Raw genomic sequence first — 15,644 nt, forward strand, 5'->3', positions numbered from 1 at the left:
AATGTAACTTTATGACCGTGATTACAACCGATATTGACTTTGCGTTCAATACGATTATTCTCCCTCATAATCACTAACATTAGTTACGGCCTGCGAAAAGGGAACAGAGTGAAAACAAGTTCTGACGACTGAATTACCAAACAGCCTCATAAAAAACCTTTATGTACTTTTGTTGAAAACTCATTTTATTGCCTATTTATTGTATATTAAACGTCTGATTGTGCAACAGTTTGTCATGAGGACTTCCACAGTTGCTGATTATCTGTTTCTGGATAAATATGAACGTCTCTGTCTGCCTTCTTGTGTGTGAATTTTAAAAATAACCGAAATACTGAAAACCAATTTTTACAAAATGAATTATTGAAAAACACGACTTCAATCTGCAGATCATTTCCCAGCTTCTCTACAACACAAGGGGCCGACTGAAGTGTTCCTACGAGTGTAAGAAAACAACATCATTTATTCCAATTTTCCGCAATCATTCTGGAATATTTGACTTCACTTTTTTTTCCCCAGTCCTAATGTCTCGTGGGTGAAAACCTCCTGTTGCACTTGGACCTACTCGGAAATCAATACTCCATTGTGGGAATGAAACCACAAACTGCAAGCACAACAAAGCCGTTTTAAGACCCTATTTACAACTGCATTGTTGCCACGATTGATTCAAACTGCCTCTAATAATTGCAAACATTATATAGAAATCATTGCTGGGACAAAACAAAGGTTCTAGAAAACACAGATTGTTTTTTTTTTTGTGTTTTTTTTAACAGGGTCTAACTAGATGAACACCATCACTGTTAAGAGGGCAGTTTGTCTTTGTTTGCTTAGAGCTGTTCCTCCTGCACCAGGTCCTCTAACGTCTCTGTGCCGGGACGATACATCTGTCAGGTGTCTTCACTGCTCTTCAGCGACTCGTCATCAGGAACGCCAGGTGAGCGCAATTAACAACCTAATTGGTGAGAAAGCTGTCAGCTGGATGGAGAATCAGGATCAAGGCCTCGTCACATCAGGATTCAAAAGAGAGTTATTTCTGCAAAACCAGTGACGACCGTCGTGCGTGTCACAGGTCTACGTACCTTGTTAACATTTCTTCAAGACGCGTCGAATCACATTCAGAATACGTATCTATGATCTGCCTGTCAGCTGCAGACGTCAAGCTGGTGGAGCTACAGGTGAGAGGGCTGCTTTTCTGCTCCAGCTGTGTTTGTGGCGACCAAAACAGGAACAGATCTGTTAATTTAACTGGACTGACCACTGATGTAGATCTGCCTGAAGGGGGTTCAAGGAATATCTGTGACTCTTCTGCATCCAGTTGAGTCTCGGACATTTTCAGCAGACAATTTGACAATACCTTTTGCAAAATCACCTTGAAAAATATATATATTCTACCTCCATGTAACTCCAGCACAGTTGTAATGGAGCCTGGATAATGAAGTAGTACAGAGTCAGTCTCTCAGAATCATGTTCACAAAGACGTCATTCCTTCGATCACAGAGAAGGCAGAGATGCAAAACTCTCCCTCCAAAGATGTATGCACAGCATGTTTCGTGTTTTAAATAAGTAACACGAGTAAAACTTGCATCTGAAAACTCTCTTTCTCATTCTCCGCCTCACACTCCAGTGAAATCAACTCAAGGTTATCGCAGCTGCAGCATGATAAGTTCATCTCTGGTCATCTCTGGTTGATTTGGTGCTGATAGGGTGAAAAAAGGGAGAAGAGAATTCAGCGCAGGGTTTGTACTTTGTACCAGCTGTTAAAAATGTCAGTGTGGGTGTCATAATGTCATAATCAATGTTCAAGATCTCGTGCTGACCTCCTGCATCCACTAAATCATGTGTAACACATCGTGGAGTGATGTTTAATGTCAACATCTAGATTTTAAAAAGCGAGAAAAGGAGAGGAAAGGAGAAGTTTGGCTGTAATTAATGTTATCACGTTAAATCAAGCTAACATTCCTGTTCTCGAAATTGAATCTTTTCAGGAACGAAATTGGTATTCTGCTGCCGTGAATGAGCAAAAATATTGATCGGACAAAGATTAAATGCAAAATGTTGTTTGGCAGAAAACACCAAGCGGGGTGAGCAAGGTGAGAGCGGGCGTGAATCGTATCAGAGAGGAACGTCGATTGTCATTCGAGGCGTGTTTGCAGATGAACGGTGACGCCGGCGTAAACATTGATTTTGCAGGAGTTTGGGTGAGAACGGGTTTAAATCCATCCAGTGACAGTTAAGATCCTCAATTTTCTGAAGTCTTAACAAAAAACAAAGAGGATCTGGGTCTTTTCTTTTGCATCTGAGGATTATTCTCATGTAAATTCTTCACTTGCAAAAGAGATTAAGGGTCTTAGTGTGACTTCCTAGTTAAATAAATAAAAGGTGATATTCTATAAAGCTGTGGTAATCCTGATCGCCGTCTGAAGTCTTGTCATCACACCGAGGTTGCCAGGCGACCAGCCAGAACAAAATCCCTCTGTAAAAACTTAAACATGTCACTTACACACTCCGGATTCTGTTACGGATTAAACAAACCAGATTCAACACGTTAACCAGGCGGCTCCGGATGGAGACGGCAGAGGGGATCCTCTTACCTCTGGGCAAGCTAAGCTAAGCTAACAGGCTGCTGGCAGTGGCTCTGTATTCACTGTACAATGAGTAAGACGTGTTTAGTTTCACTTAAGAGCCACATTTCTGAGTGAAACTGAAAAAAAGCTTTCAGAAGAGTCTGTGAGTTGGAACAGACATCACATGGAGCAGAGAAGAACTGAGACATGAGGCGTTTCCTCTGTTTGTCATCAAAACTTCAATAAAACGCATCACTTCTTGAACAAAGGTCGTATTTACCTGGCTCAACCTCTGAAGCAACACAACTGCCAGGACAAACGCTGGCGATGTACGTCTCTAACCACAGGTTATATGATACTTTACATTTCCTGCGGTTTTGTTTTTAGGTTTCTTTTTTTTTCAACAACGCTGTTCATGGTTTTGTTAGATTTGAGGCACAAAAGTCACTGGAGATGTCCCGACTTTTCTGATTTTTCGGCAGCCGTCTGGCGTCACTCCACCACGTTTCCCTCGACCTCCCAACATGAGAGTCAGGACATAAACATGTGGACGCGATGCTACGTGTAAATAAAATATCAAATTATTGTGTCAATTAATCTGTCAGTGTTAATCCAACTGAGCAGGTTATTATCTTTACACTTTATCGTTCATCCCAACACCAAAATATCAAATTAGAACCACTTTCCGTCCGCAGTAATGAGCAGCGTGCTCTGCTGCAGGTGTTTTTCTGCTTCGACATGAGTTCTAACAGGAATTTATTTCTCTGAGAGCTTTTTCCCACACCGGCGCTGAAAGAGGGCCAACTGCCGAAAAGGCCTGAAAAAGACTCTTTGAGTTGTGTGAAGAGGCTCTCAGCGTCTTTCCCCGAGGCCTCATTACAGCTTCGTGAGAGGAGGCGAAAAGGGAAACGCACGGACACTTCACTCCTTCAATCACTCATTTGTTTAACCCCTTCATCCCGAAACGTTCACTCCTTCAGCGTGAAGAGCGAGAGTCAGTCAGACGGGTCACATGCTCGTTTAACCTCCTCACTCCTTCTGTTGACTCCGCCTCGAGAGAGACAGAGGGAGGAGGGGGGTCATCTGTCTATAGGTCGATCTCAAGATAAATGTGTGTGTGTGTGTGTGTGTGTGAGAGACAGCCAGCTTATGCATGCTTGTGTGTAAGTTGCAGGCTGGACAGCTGTACCCTGTCTCGCTGACTCAGACACTGAGACTCACCGACCCTTGAAGTAATCAGTCATCTGAGAGTCGCACAATGGCGCAGTCCGATGCTTTGCTTCTGTATACGTGTGTGTGTGTGTGTGTGTGTGTGGTCCTTGGAGTGTGTAGGTGAGTGTGTGTACATGCATCGTAGTGAATCCCTGTGTGTACCTTTGTGTCGAGCGAGTACATACGATGGGCAAGGACAAACAAAATGGTTTTCAAGGATGTAACTGTAACTAACTGTGAATGAACGCCTGTGTCTTTGTAAGTGTGTGTGTGTGTGTGTGTGTGTGTGTGTGTGTGTGTGTGTGTGGCTGCTGATGCTATGAGACACACAGAAACAGAGAAAGAATGGGAGATGTGAATGAATGCTCTCGTCCTTCATTCAGTGCGCGTCTCTGTCGATCGGCTTGTAAGCTGAAGTGATTTTTGACCCTGTTGACTTTAACTCAGAACTCTAAAGGTCCATGAGGTCCGCAAACAGGCTTCGAGGGCCTTTTGGTACCAGAGTTAAGGGCTTTTAGTGGTCCAATTGTCTCATATTTGAACTTTCCCACGGGGTTTAATGCTTTACCTCTTTACCCTGGCAGCCTGGTGTTAAATCGTGTATGCTTAAATGTGTTTCTCTTGTGCGTATGTGTCGAGTACGTGTGTGTTTGTGTGAGAGTGTGTACTTGTGCTCTTTGGAGGTTTTTGTGTTGTTGCATACGTGTGTGTGTGTGTGTGTGTGTGTGTGTGTGTGTGTGTGTGTGTGTGTGTGTGCAGGCTGGTTTAATAAACTCTTGAGTGTTTGAACAACCAAAGTCGCTCAATTTACTCGTCTCATCTCTGAGAAAATTGACATTTCCAGAGTGTTGCTGTTGGAAACCACCATGGGAAAGCTCCACTGTTTACAACCCGAACCGAAAAAAAAAAGCTCTAAGGGGGTTGAGATAATTAGCAGTGACCGAATCCTGAGCCTGTGCCGCATTTTAAGTCTAAAATCATATTTACGACGGGGCGAGCGCAGGACTGACCTCTTCAGGTGATGTGAATAACAGAGAAACGTTTTCCCCCTCTAGAGGAAATGAAGTGAAACGATGACATTTCAAAGTCTGGTTTGTTTTATTTGTGCTGAAAACATGTTTGCACAAACGGAGGCGGGAAAAGGTTTTTTCTGTATCGGCGCTCTCATTAACAGAATAATGGATGTTTGCATTGTTCCTCGCTGAGCCGGTAGCTGCTGAGCGCTGCGAGCTCCTCAGGAAGAGACTTTGTCCAATAACGTGACGAACTCCTGGCCGAGAGCGAGAGCAGACTGAAACACGAGGGGAGATATCTTATTGTGAAAAATCAAGGCTGTTTGAAGTCGGGTGTAAACGATAGTCTGAATGTGGAGCAACATTACGAAAAGCTGCCCGTGAAAACCGCAATCTGATGATGATGATCTTAATCAAATTAACTTAACGCTGAGTAAACCGACAGAGTCATTATCATTGGACGAGTCCATGTGGTTTGGCAGAGGGATGTTTGTGTGTGTGAGAGAAACTAATGTGTGTGTGTGTGTGTGTGTGTGTAGGAACAAAATGTTAGGCCTTTGCTGTCTGATATTTCACAACATGTCATCCCTGCATCAGATCGAATCCAAAAGCTTTACGGCTTCCCGAAAATGAAAATCTGCAGGCAAGAGATGGAGAAGAAAGAAAGAAAGAAAGAAAGAAAGAAAGAAAGGAAGAAAGAAAGAAAGAAAGAAAGAAAGAAAGAAAGAAAGAAAGAAAGAAAGAAAGAAAGAAAGAAAGAAAGAAGAGCAGACTAATAATCTGGGCGTGAGGCTGCAGACAGGAAGAGAGATGTACATAAAAATCCACTGATGAGACCATTACACCTTAAACGGGAACAAATTACGCTGCAGATTGCCTCTCTTCCCTGACTCTCCTCCTCCTTCTTTCTTTTGCTCTCCTCTCATCTTTTCTCAATTGTCTTTTAGCTGGGCTTGTTTTCCACCTTAAATCGCTTCTCCCTCCTCCTCCTTCTCCTCCTCATCACCATCTCCCCTCCTCTCTCCTGTCCTGCCACCCAGTGGGATGTGATTAATTGAGAGTGGGTCGGACTGCTGGCACGGAGCTTCTTCCAATATCTGACGCTGTTTCCCACCTCTGCATAAGCTCCGTGTTGCCACCTCCACACCTTCACCTCCTCTGTGTGAGTTATCTGCTGCAGACTGAACGTGTTACCTGCACGGCTGTTTGGTGAACACCTGTCGACACCGACGCCCTCGTTTATACGCTCTTTATTACAGAAGACGAAATGTTTCATTCAAGACTCCTTGATGATTCTCAGAACCGGGTCACTGTGCTGCGTGTCTACCTGGTGAATAAAGTTGAAGGACGTCTTCTACTATTTATTTCGTTTGCCGTTTGTCTTTGATTGTAATTCGTCTCAAAAAACACCATCACAATTAATCATTTCTGCTCAAATCAAGACGGAATATAAATGTGTACGGCTGCATGTTTTATACGAGAACAAGTAAATATATTACAGCAAACACAAGACAAACGAGTGGATGAACGGTGCAGATGGTTGGATCTGTAATAATCAATCATGAGGGATCTATTACCTCCGTTCCTCAGGTAGTGTGAGGACATCAGGGTCGACGCTGCGATGTTGTCAAGAAACGAGAGATGACATCAAGATATTTCAGCCAGACGAGCCTGTCTGGTCTCTTTGTGTACGCTGTATATGATTAATTACTTAGATTTAAATACATTTTCAATATCACCAGCCCCTCCTCATCAGAAGATGATGGTAATTATTACTGCTGCAGAGGAAAACGTGAGGAGGAAAAGCGTAACGAGCTAAAAATTCTGACAGGAAGAAGGTCGGGTAGATGGTTGAAGCTCCACTCAAGGTTCAGTTTGTTTGTCGCTGGTCGGCTGCAGGGTCACGAGTTCGGACTCCAGCGTAGATTTATTGGGGTTCACAGAAATTAGGAGAACGTTACCAAACTGTACACAATATTCTGGTGTCAGTGCTGCAAAATCAGCCACTAATTTATTGATTTATTTAAAGAAAGACTCAATAGACCTCCATCCTGCTGATGTGAGTGTGTCAGTGGTTGTTTTTGTATTTCTCCTCCTCCTCCTCCTCCTCCTCCCACCTCTCTCTGCTCGACTGCCTCTCTTCTCTTTACCTCCTCTTCCTCTTATTTCCATCTTTCCTCCTGCTCCAGCCTCTCTGACCCTTTCCTGTCTCTCTCTCCAAACCAGCCGACTCTTTAAGCCCTTCAAACATCCACTATCATTATTCAAATGGAAACAATCAGCTGTCACAGTTTCTCTTCTTCAGGCCCTGCGTCTCTTTTCCTCTTCCTCTTATCCTCCCACCTCGTTCACCTCCAGACTACTTTCTCTAAATCCCAAAACAAATATGTGTAAAACCACTGTCATTACTCTGAAGACGGCAGTTACCTCATACTCTTATCTCAGCCAGTCTTTGGCTTTTTTCCTCTCTTCTCTTCTCTCCCACCACCCATCACACAGATACTCTTAAACTTTAAATTCATAGTCTCCCCCTCTCTTGTTTACTCAATTTCTCCCTCCATCTTGTCTTGTATTTTCCTTCTCTTTCCCACAATGCCTCATCCCCCCCCCACACGCCCTCTCTCTCGCTCTTTCCCCCGTGTCAGGTCAGATCTTCCAGTCTTTGCCAGGGTGCTGCTTGTTGCCAGGGTGTGATGACTCTGCTGAGCCCGCTGACTCCAACAGAAGCCAAAAGGCCGGCCAAACCAAAATCACTGAACAGCAGAAAGCTGCACTCCTCTGTTCTCTCCCGACCTCAGACAGAGCCGTAGATTCAGGCACGTAACGAGAACAAGACAACATGTGGTCTCTCACACACACACACACACACACACACACACACACACACACACACACACACACACACACACCCTGACTCTTGTTGTATCGGTGGAGTTGCACAAACAAACTGCTCCGTCTGCACACGTACAACACTGGACGTGTTTCACCAGCGCTTAAAATCACCTGAGAAACAGCTGCAGACGTACAAACTACGTGTGTGTTCTGAATACTTAATAAATCATATATATGCATTGTAAATGTATTTAGTCATTAAGAGACCTTCCCTCAAACAAACCAACTCAAACAAATCAACACGGGTGAATATATTCAATTATTTAAAGGAACAGCCTTTTATAATTTGTATTACATATCATTTTAGCCTTTTATGTTTGCCCAATATTCACCACATGTGTAATGTAAGTGAGTATCTACCATGAGTCACAATGAAACTGCATTTTAGAAGCATTTTTCTATTTCTGTTTTGAAGCGAACCGCTGGAAGACTAAAGATCAGATTTTAATGCTTAAACACAGCGATGAATGATTTTTATAATATATAAGAAAATGACATTTTCATTTAACAACCATTTTTTGCTTTTATTCTTTATTTGGTGCAAAAGAAAAATAAAAAAGTTTATTCTTCGTTTCAAATTTGGCATTAAAAAATGAGACGCTGCTCTGAGAGGCGGCCTCGTTCTCACATCGCGTGCACAACTGGCCGAGTGTGAGTAATTTCATTTGGAAGCTCAGTACATTTGGCTGTCTGTGTGTGTGTGTGTGTGTGTGTGTGTGTGATGATTTCCCTCATAACAGTGCCGTTGGAAACATCATTAAAGAGTAATGCTAACACTCTGATTTCCCAACACATCCACTTCTCGTACGTGTATTTTAAAACTCGGGAGCTGTTGAAGGTTTCTGGCATCTGGCAGGAGAAAAACAGAAAGTTGGAGGAGTGAAGGGAAACCCGGTGGAGGCGAGGCTGAGAAGTCAACAGCTCGGCGGGCGGAGACACGATTCATGCCTCCAGCTTACAAGCTCGATACACGTCACTCTGTTTTTTCTTTTGCTGTCTTTGTTTTTTTTGTTTTTTTTAAGAAAGTTATTCTGGTCCCGCTGCTCGGTTGAATAGTCACTGGACTTCTTTGATTTGAAGATGTCACGGAAAACGGTCATTTAAGGCGAGTCATGCCACCGGGCCGCCATCTTGATGACGCCCGCAGTTATTTTTGGGGGGCGAAACAAAAGCATTCTGCTCCCTCAGATATCAACCAGGACATAAAAACTGCACGTGTAGATTCAACACTGCTCATCGTATTTGGTGACTGTGCCCCTAAATTAAGATTCAATACTTCTACGACACATGCAAATTCTATTTTTTTTTTAAACTTCTTGTGAGGTGCGATGTAGAGAGGTTACGGGCGACGAATGACAGAAGTTTGTGTCTTTGTCACGATGAAACATTTACATTTTTGATGAGGAACAACTGCAGTCCAACATTTGTAAGCGTGACTCCAGCAGGTAACTGTTGTGATAAGAGAGAAACTGAATACTTGAACCCAAAGAGTGTCAAAAATGAAGAAAAGTGAAGTCAGAACTTTTCTGTGGTTTCACAGAAACGTACTTGCTGTTTCTAACATTTATTCTAGCAGTTGGTTCGACTGGTGTTTCAGACGTTTTGATTTAAAATACTCTCATTACGTCTCACGGTGGAGTCCAGGCTAACTCCTCAGAGTTCAGAGTAGATATCAGATATCAAACCTCAGCGAGGTTGGAAATGATGAAGCGAAAAGAGGCAAAACATCTGAGAACAAGAGGAGAGGAGGAAGAGGAGGAGGAGGAAGAGGAGGAGGATGAAATATGGAGTGGAGGTGGAAGAGAAGAGAAACTTGCAGGTGTGAAATGATTGAAAAGAAAGAAGCAAAAAAAACATTCTGGACAACATGAGGAGGGAAGAAGACAGGTCGGATGAGGAAGAGAGGATTGAGGAAAAGTGTGTGTGTGTGTGTGTGTGTGTGTGTGTGTGTCTGAGCAGGAGAGAGAGGAAGAGTTAGAGTCTGAGTGAAAGTCACCTTGTGGAGCTACAGCGCACCGAGCAGCTCTGTCTGTCTCCTCTTATGAATTATGACAGTCGCTGGCCGGCCAAAAAAACCCCTCTGCTACACCGACACCACACACACACACACACACACACACACACACACACACACACACACACACACACACACACACACACACACACACACACACACACACACACACACACACACACCTCCCTTCACTCTGTCTCTCTTACTCCATCTTTCTTCTCACTCTCTCCTCCTCTCTCAGCGGTACACCCTCACCCAGAAAGCCGTGCTTGGTGGAGAAAAGCGATCATAAAATATGCAGCTGCTCCAGAGTGCTTCTCGACTCTGTGTGTGTGTGTGTGTGTGTGTGTGTGTGTGTGTGTGTGTGTGTGTGGGCATGTCATGTAATGGCAGCGTGAGTCCTCTCTCTCTTCTCTCTTTTACTTCTCTTCTCCATCTGTCTCTCTGAGTTTCTGTCCTGGTCCTGAAAACATTTTTATTCATTTTTGGTTCAGCTGGACTTTAATTCAGCGACATCTGACCCGCTTCTCGTTCACGCTCGCTATCTTTCACGCTCAACTCCTTCTGTGTCCCCTCGTGTCACTTTTTCTGCGGCATCAGCAGAAAGGTAAGCATGTCGTGCTCGAGGGATTTCCACGAGGTTGCAGACTCACGCGGGGCTCCATCTTTCTGTAGAACTCGATGTGCACATGCAGAAGATGCTGTTAGCGAAGCCGTTTGCTTTTATCTCAGTCTTTCATCTGCTTTTTTTTTCCTGTGCTTGTGAGAAGTCCAATTATAAATCTGCTAAATCTGAGTTTGCAAAAACATTTTTAATCCATCTAAATTCACAAACTGCTGCACTTCAAACAGTCTTCATATCATCAAACACGACGTTCAGACATGTTCTTGTAGGAGATGCTGTTCACAACTCAGAACACAGTCGGACTCTGCAGAGACGACTGGAGATGATAATGAGGTACTTTGTGGAAATACATGTTTTGGTATTCAGCTAAAACTCTTCCAATAAGTGTCCAGATAAGAATTGAGCATTTGGCTCAAGGACACTCCTGCAGGAGCTACATGCTGATGGACATGTATTGGATTTTTCAGGGTGCTGGACGGGAAGAGATTATCTGGCTTCTGATGGTATCGATGGTATGGATGGTATCGACGTCCGCACATACATGGAGACAACAAGTGGCTTCAGAGATCTATTCTGCTAATGTGCAAACATTTTTGTAGGGTCACATCCCATTATTTGAACGTGTCCTTCAACAGTTGTGTACAGGATGCTGGAGCTCTGATCTGATGACGTGGATACAGTGAAGTCGTCGTACGCGTTACAGCCGCAGGAGTTAATGAGGATGAAGAGGAAACAAACGGCTCTCAGATCTGAAGATAAACGATTCACTGAAAACTCGCACTATCGGACTGAGATAGAGACCCGTTTTGAAAAATTAAACTGATTAATTCTATTTATATCCGAGAATGATCAAGTACTTATCATCTATTTTCATTAATCTTCGTTGGCGGCACAGAAAAGAAAAAAAACTCGAGTCGAAAGATCAGCGAACGAAAACCGCATCTAATTCAACTGGTTGAAAACTGGCCTGTGCATAATTATCAATTAATCATCTTCATATTAGCCTGACATCGCTGCTCTCCACCACTCATGGAGTCCTTAGACACACACACACACACACACACACACACAACCCCAGCCTGTGTGTTGAGGGTGAGGTTTTGTGCGTGTGTGTTTCCCTGCCAGAGCCATTTGTGAATTTATGATTGCATACGCGTGCATTTATTAAAACACTTCTGCATGTTTTTTCCTCTGTGTGTGTGTGTGTGTGTGTGTGTGTGTGTGTCCCTGTGTGTGTGTGTCCCTGTGTGTGTGTGTAAATGGGTGCCCTTTCCTCAGCTCATTGGGATGCAAGGCGAGGGCCCGTCGAGTGAGAGCTGTCCAGGCTAGCTTTGGAGTCATTAGCGCGCTCGTTAGTCCAGTTATGTTAAATCTAAATTACCATTCATCATCACACAGGGACCCATCATTTATTCTGATGTGGCCTGGCAGACACGCGCGCTAACTGGATTAACTCATTCAGAGACACGCGGACACACTCGCTAAAACACAGTGGAATTCCAAATCAGGCGTTAGCTATGTGGTAAGTGTTTTAAAATAGATTATATGTTATTGATTGAGACATTGCGGGGCATTAGCAGTGATTGGTTTGCCCTTGTGAATGCAAACCAGCTCCGAACGAGCGGAACCGAACAGAGATAACAAACGGAGAAGCTCGGAAGTACGATTTTCGTGCTGGTGCTCAATAGAGAGGTTAAAGAAATTGGCTCAGGAGCCGGTGGCTCAGATTCCCAAAGCACAAACGAACACTAAATATGCTACTCTACTTAATTAAGCTGCAGAAGTCTTAATCAAACAAAGCAGCATTAAATGCTACATGAACAAAGTGCAGGGAACTAAATCTTTCCTTCATGTTTTGAGGACAAAAGGGAAGTTTTTTTTGTTCCTCGTTGACACAAATGAACAAGAATAATATATGGAAAGACTTCAGGGTGCAGCAGACGAGGCCTGGCCTGCAGTCAGCGCCGGCTCTCGGCATTAAATTAGCTCTCGCTGAGTAAAAACACACGCTGGCACACGGAGTCATTAGTCGCTACAGGAGGAATGCCTACCATCTGCGCTGACGTGATTGCAAAGACGAGGAATTCTCGGGAATCAAGCCGACAGAGTGGATCGAGCGAGCGTCTCTCCTCTGCCAAATATAAAGACTGTGTTTATCACATAATTACATTTCCACTTCTGCTGTGTTTATTGGCCTTACAAGTTTGAGCACATACAGCTTTGACCGTCAAAGGCTTTCAAAAAAAAAAGAAAAGGTGGAATCAAAGTATTCAGAGGAGAGCCGACTGCGAGGCGGCTGTCGAGTTTCACCGTCCTCGTTCTTTTTCTCAATCAAAACATCGGAGGAAAGTCTTCTGTCAGGATTCCTGGACGGGTTTGTGGTGAATGGATGGAAACATTAGTGAGACAATCTTCTTGTTGTTGTTGTCTTTATAAATGTTTGTTTTTCTCAGTCATCAATATAAAGTCTACTAATAAATCCCCTTTTAGACATAAACTGTTCAGGACGGCGGCTTCAGGTGGGGTCCGAGCTTCGTAACGGACTCGGAGAGCAAAGAGTTTCTGGATCTGTTGTTTTCAATAATCAGCAATTAATCAGATGGAGTTCCAAATCACAAAAAAATGTGTTTATAGTCTGGAGCCGCACCGACGTGAAGCCTTCAGAAGCCTGAACTGAGATGAAAAGGAGCCGTCGAGTCATCAAGATGAATCTTTTTGTCTGATGTTAACAAAGACACACTCAGAGTCTCGCTGTCATGCATCAATAACATCCGCCATCAGGAAAATCACTTGTTTAGAGTTTTCACGCGGCTCTAATTGATGCTGATAGGTGTTTAATGACAAATATGATACAGACACCGCACGTTTCTTTAAGTGAAACACGAGCGAGTGTCTCAGTGTCTCTGAGTTTGTGGCCGACACACAGAAGACTTCAGGGGTTTTGATCTTTTAAAGGACACTGGGGGTTTTTTGGCACTTCGGTGTCCCCTCATCAAACCGCTGCAGACACCTCTGAAACGACAGCTGTTTTCTTTATAACATAATCAGCGCCACTAATTCCTGGCAGAGCATCACAGGACACAGGCGGAGGAATGTCAATAGATCGACTCGTCTGGTAAAACAAAGAGTAACACCGAGTTCAGCTGCCTGATTTGTTGACATATTTTTAAAAACTGTTTGCTTTCAGCTTTCACACTCTTTCATTTGTGTTTGACACGTTTGTTGTTTCATGTTAGATGACGCGTCCTTCAGATTAACCACATGTCTTAGTTGCCTGAATATGAGTGAAACTATGAAACTTTCACCCCCTCAGAGCTTCTGAGCAGGACTGTGGGGCAAACTGGACAAATGTTGGAGACGTGAACGCAGATAGAGATGGTGCCCGGCCGCCAGCCAGCGAGGTTTATAACTAATTTATCTAAACAAGTTAAAGCGAAAACGTGTCTATGGAGTGATGAATCAAACATTCATTATCTGCAGAGTTGTCCAACATGGATGTTTCTTGTCAGGCGATAAGAACTGAATGATAACTGTTAGCAGTGAGGAAGCTAAAAATTAAACACACTCACTTCTGTTTTCTTAATTTCAGACACAAAGTCGTTCCTACATGTCCATCAGCTGTCTCCCTCCCTGCACCCTCGCCTCTCTACATACAGGACACACTAATCCTTCGTTGGCACTAATGTTACTGCGAACATGTGCTGCAGTTCATATAACATGAATGTAATTCTAAGGAACCGCTGCGCTGATAACTCACAGCTCACAGCTGGAGCCAGCGGAACACAGACCCAGATGTTTTAAGAGGTTCTGCAGCGGTTCTTCATCTCGCCTCCCAGTGTGACGGTCTGAATCACACAACCCGGTTTGGAGCTGACACCCACAACAGTATCTGTCAATGAATCAATACGGTGACATCTGAACTGTGCAGGTGATATAATGTGTAATGTGAGCACGATGTTTCTGTATCAAACCCCCCCGACAACATACCTCTCTGCTTCCTGTGACTCTCAACAGGCAGGATGAAGCCATTTATTGAAAAACCGTCTCTGCATTATTTCAGTCACATAAGGTGACTCCTGGCAGGTGATTTCTCGTCAGCCCCCTGCGGACGAGCCAAAAAGTTACTTCCACAAAATTGACTGGCAACTTCCCAGCCTCAGAGCCGCTCCTCTAATCTCCAGGCCATGAAAGCTTACCTAAAATCACCAGAGCATGCTAATTTCCTCCTTTAATTTTTCAACATGGCAGCAGCGGAGTTTATCTTCATTACGGGCCGGTGGACGGATATTAAGGCGGGAGAGAGAGATGACCTGCAGCGGAGGTCAAGTTGGACTCAAAGCCAGACCATGACAACAATTAATAACAGGTTGAATCGTGATTCTGTGACTGTTAAAAAACACGTCGAGGTTACTGCAAACTCAACTATTCAAGGTTTATTCAGGATATTACAGATTCTGCGTGTGTGTGTGTGTCCACCCACTGGGATTAAAAAAAATGTTGTTATGAAAAATAATTAATATATATCTGAGCTGTCAGAATCCACTGATTACACATGCTTGAAAAACAGCTCCCTCTCATTACAGCGTTTATAAAATATAAAAAAAAAAGCTTTCAAAGGTCTCTCAAACCTAGAATTATGTGCGACCACAGAAAATCAATCGAACTTTCAGCTAAAACTAATAAAATCAAAACTCATATTTGCATTTTTAGCTTCTGAATCGTATAGATGTGGAGAATAAACAGAGCAGCGGCGGCGGCGGCGGCGGCGGCGGCGGCGGCGGCGGCTCCGAGTCTATCTGACAGCCTCGGTGGTCTGGAAACAACAAAGGGCCAAATTGAGTCAGTCAGTCAGACATTTGTTCCATCAATAATTAATGCCTCCCTGCTCTCCTCCCTCTGATCCTTTCAATCTATTTTCTATCACTGGTCTTTGTTGATTTTCTTTTTTTTCTCCCCCTGCTAACGTCACATCAGTGCTGCTTCCTCGTTTTCTGTCTCTGATTTCATGTGTGTGATGTCTCCTGCACCTCTGTGTCCTGTATCTCTCCCTCTTGTCTCCCATCTGTTTAATCTGGCCTCGTCTTTTCAGATTGGATCTCTGTTTCACGTCAGATGTTTCTCTCCTCTTTCCTTCCTCATCCTTGGATTTCCCCTCCTTCCCTTTCTCTCTTCCTCTCTGTACCGCCTAGTTTTTTTTTTTCTCCTCCCTCCCTCCTTCCCTCCCTCCCACCTCTCCTCCTCCTTCTCCTCAGGTCCAACAGCAGATTAATAAATGATGTCCAGGAAACCGGCAGCTTTTACAACACCGATACCACACTCCTTTCTTC

At 43.8% G+C, this 15,644-nt stretch overlaps 1 protein-coding gene and 1 long non-coding RNA gene across 5 annotated transcripts in view; one reads left to right on the plus strand and one right to left on the minus strand.

Annotated features, from left to right (window-relative positions):
* slit3 (slit homolog 3 (Drosophila)) overlaps nucleotides 1-15,644 on the minus strand; it is a 253,595-nt gene that overhangs the window by 79,662 nt on the left and 158,289 nt on the right. The gene's annotated exons all lie outside the window — the stretch shown is intronic.
* LOC119007141 lies at nucleotides 1,046-6,150 on the plus strand. Of its 2 annotated transcripts, XR_005071033.1 has the most exons (3): nucleotides 1,046-1,172; nucleotides 5,827-5,948; nucleotides 6,046-6,132. It is a non-coding gene; the product is annotated as an uncharacterized LOC119007141 (long non-coding RNA). The 2 variants fall into 2 exon arrangements; XR_005071032.1 differs by having other exon boundaries at nucleotides 5,827-6,150.

This window comes from Acanthopagrus latus, chromosome 18 (genome assembly GCF_904848185.1).
Source record: "Acanthopagrus latus isolate v.2019 chromosome 18, fAcaLat1.1, whole genome shotgun sequence".
In the NCBI taxonomy this organism is placed as follows: Eukaryota; Metazoa; Chordata; class Actinopteri; order Spariformes; family Sparidae; genus Acanthopagrus; species Acanthopagrus latus.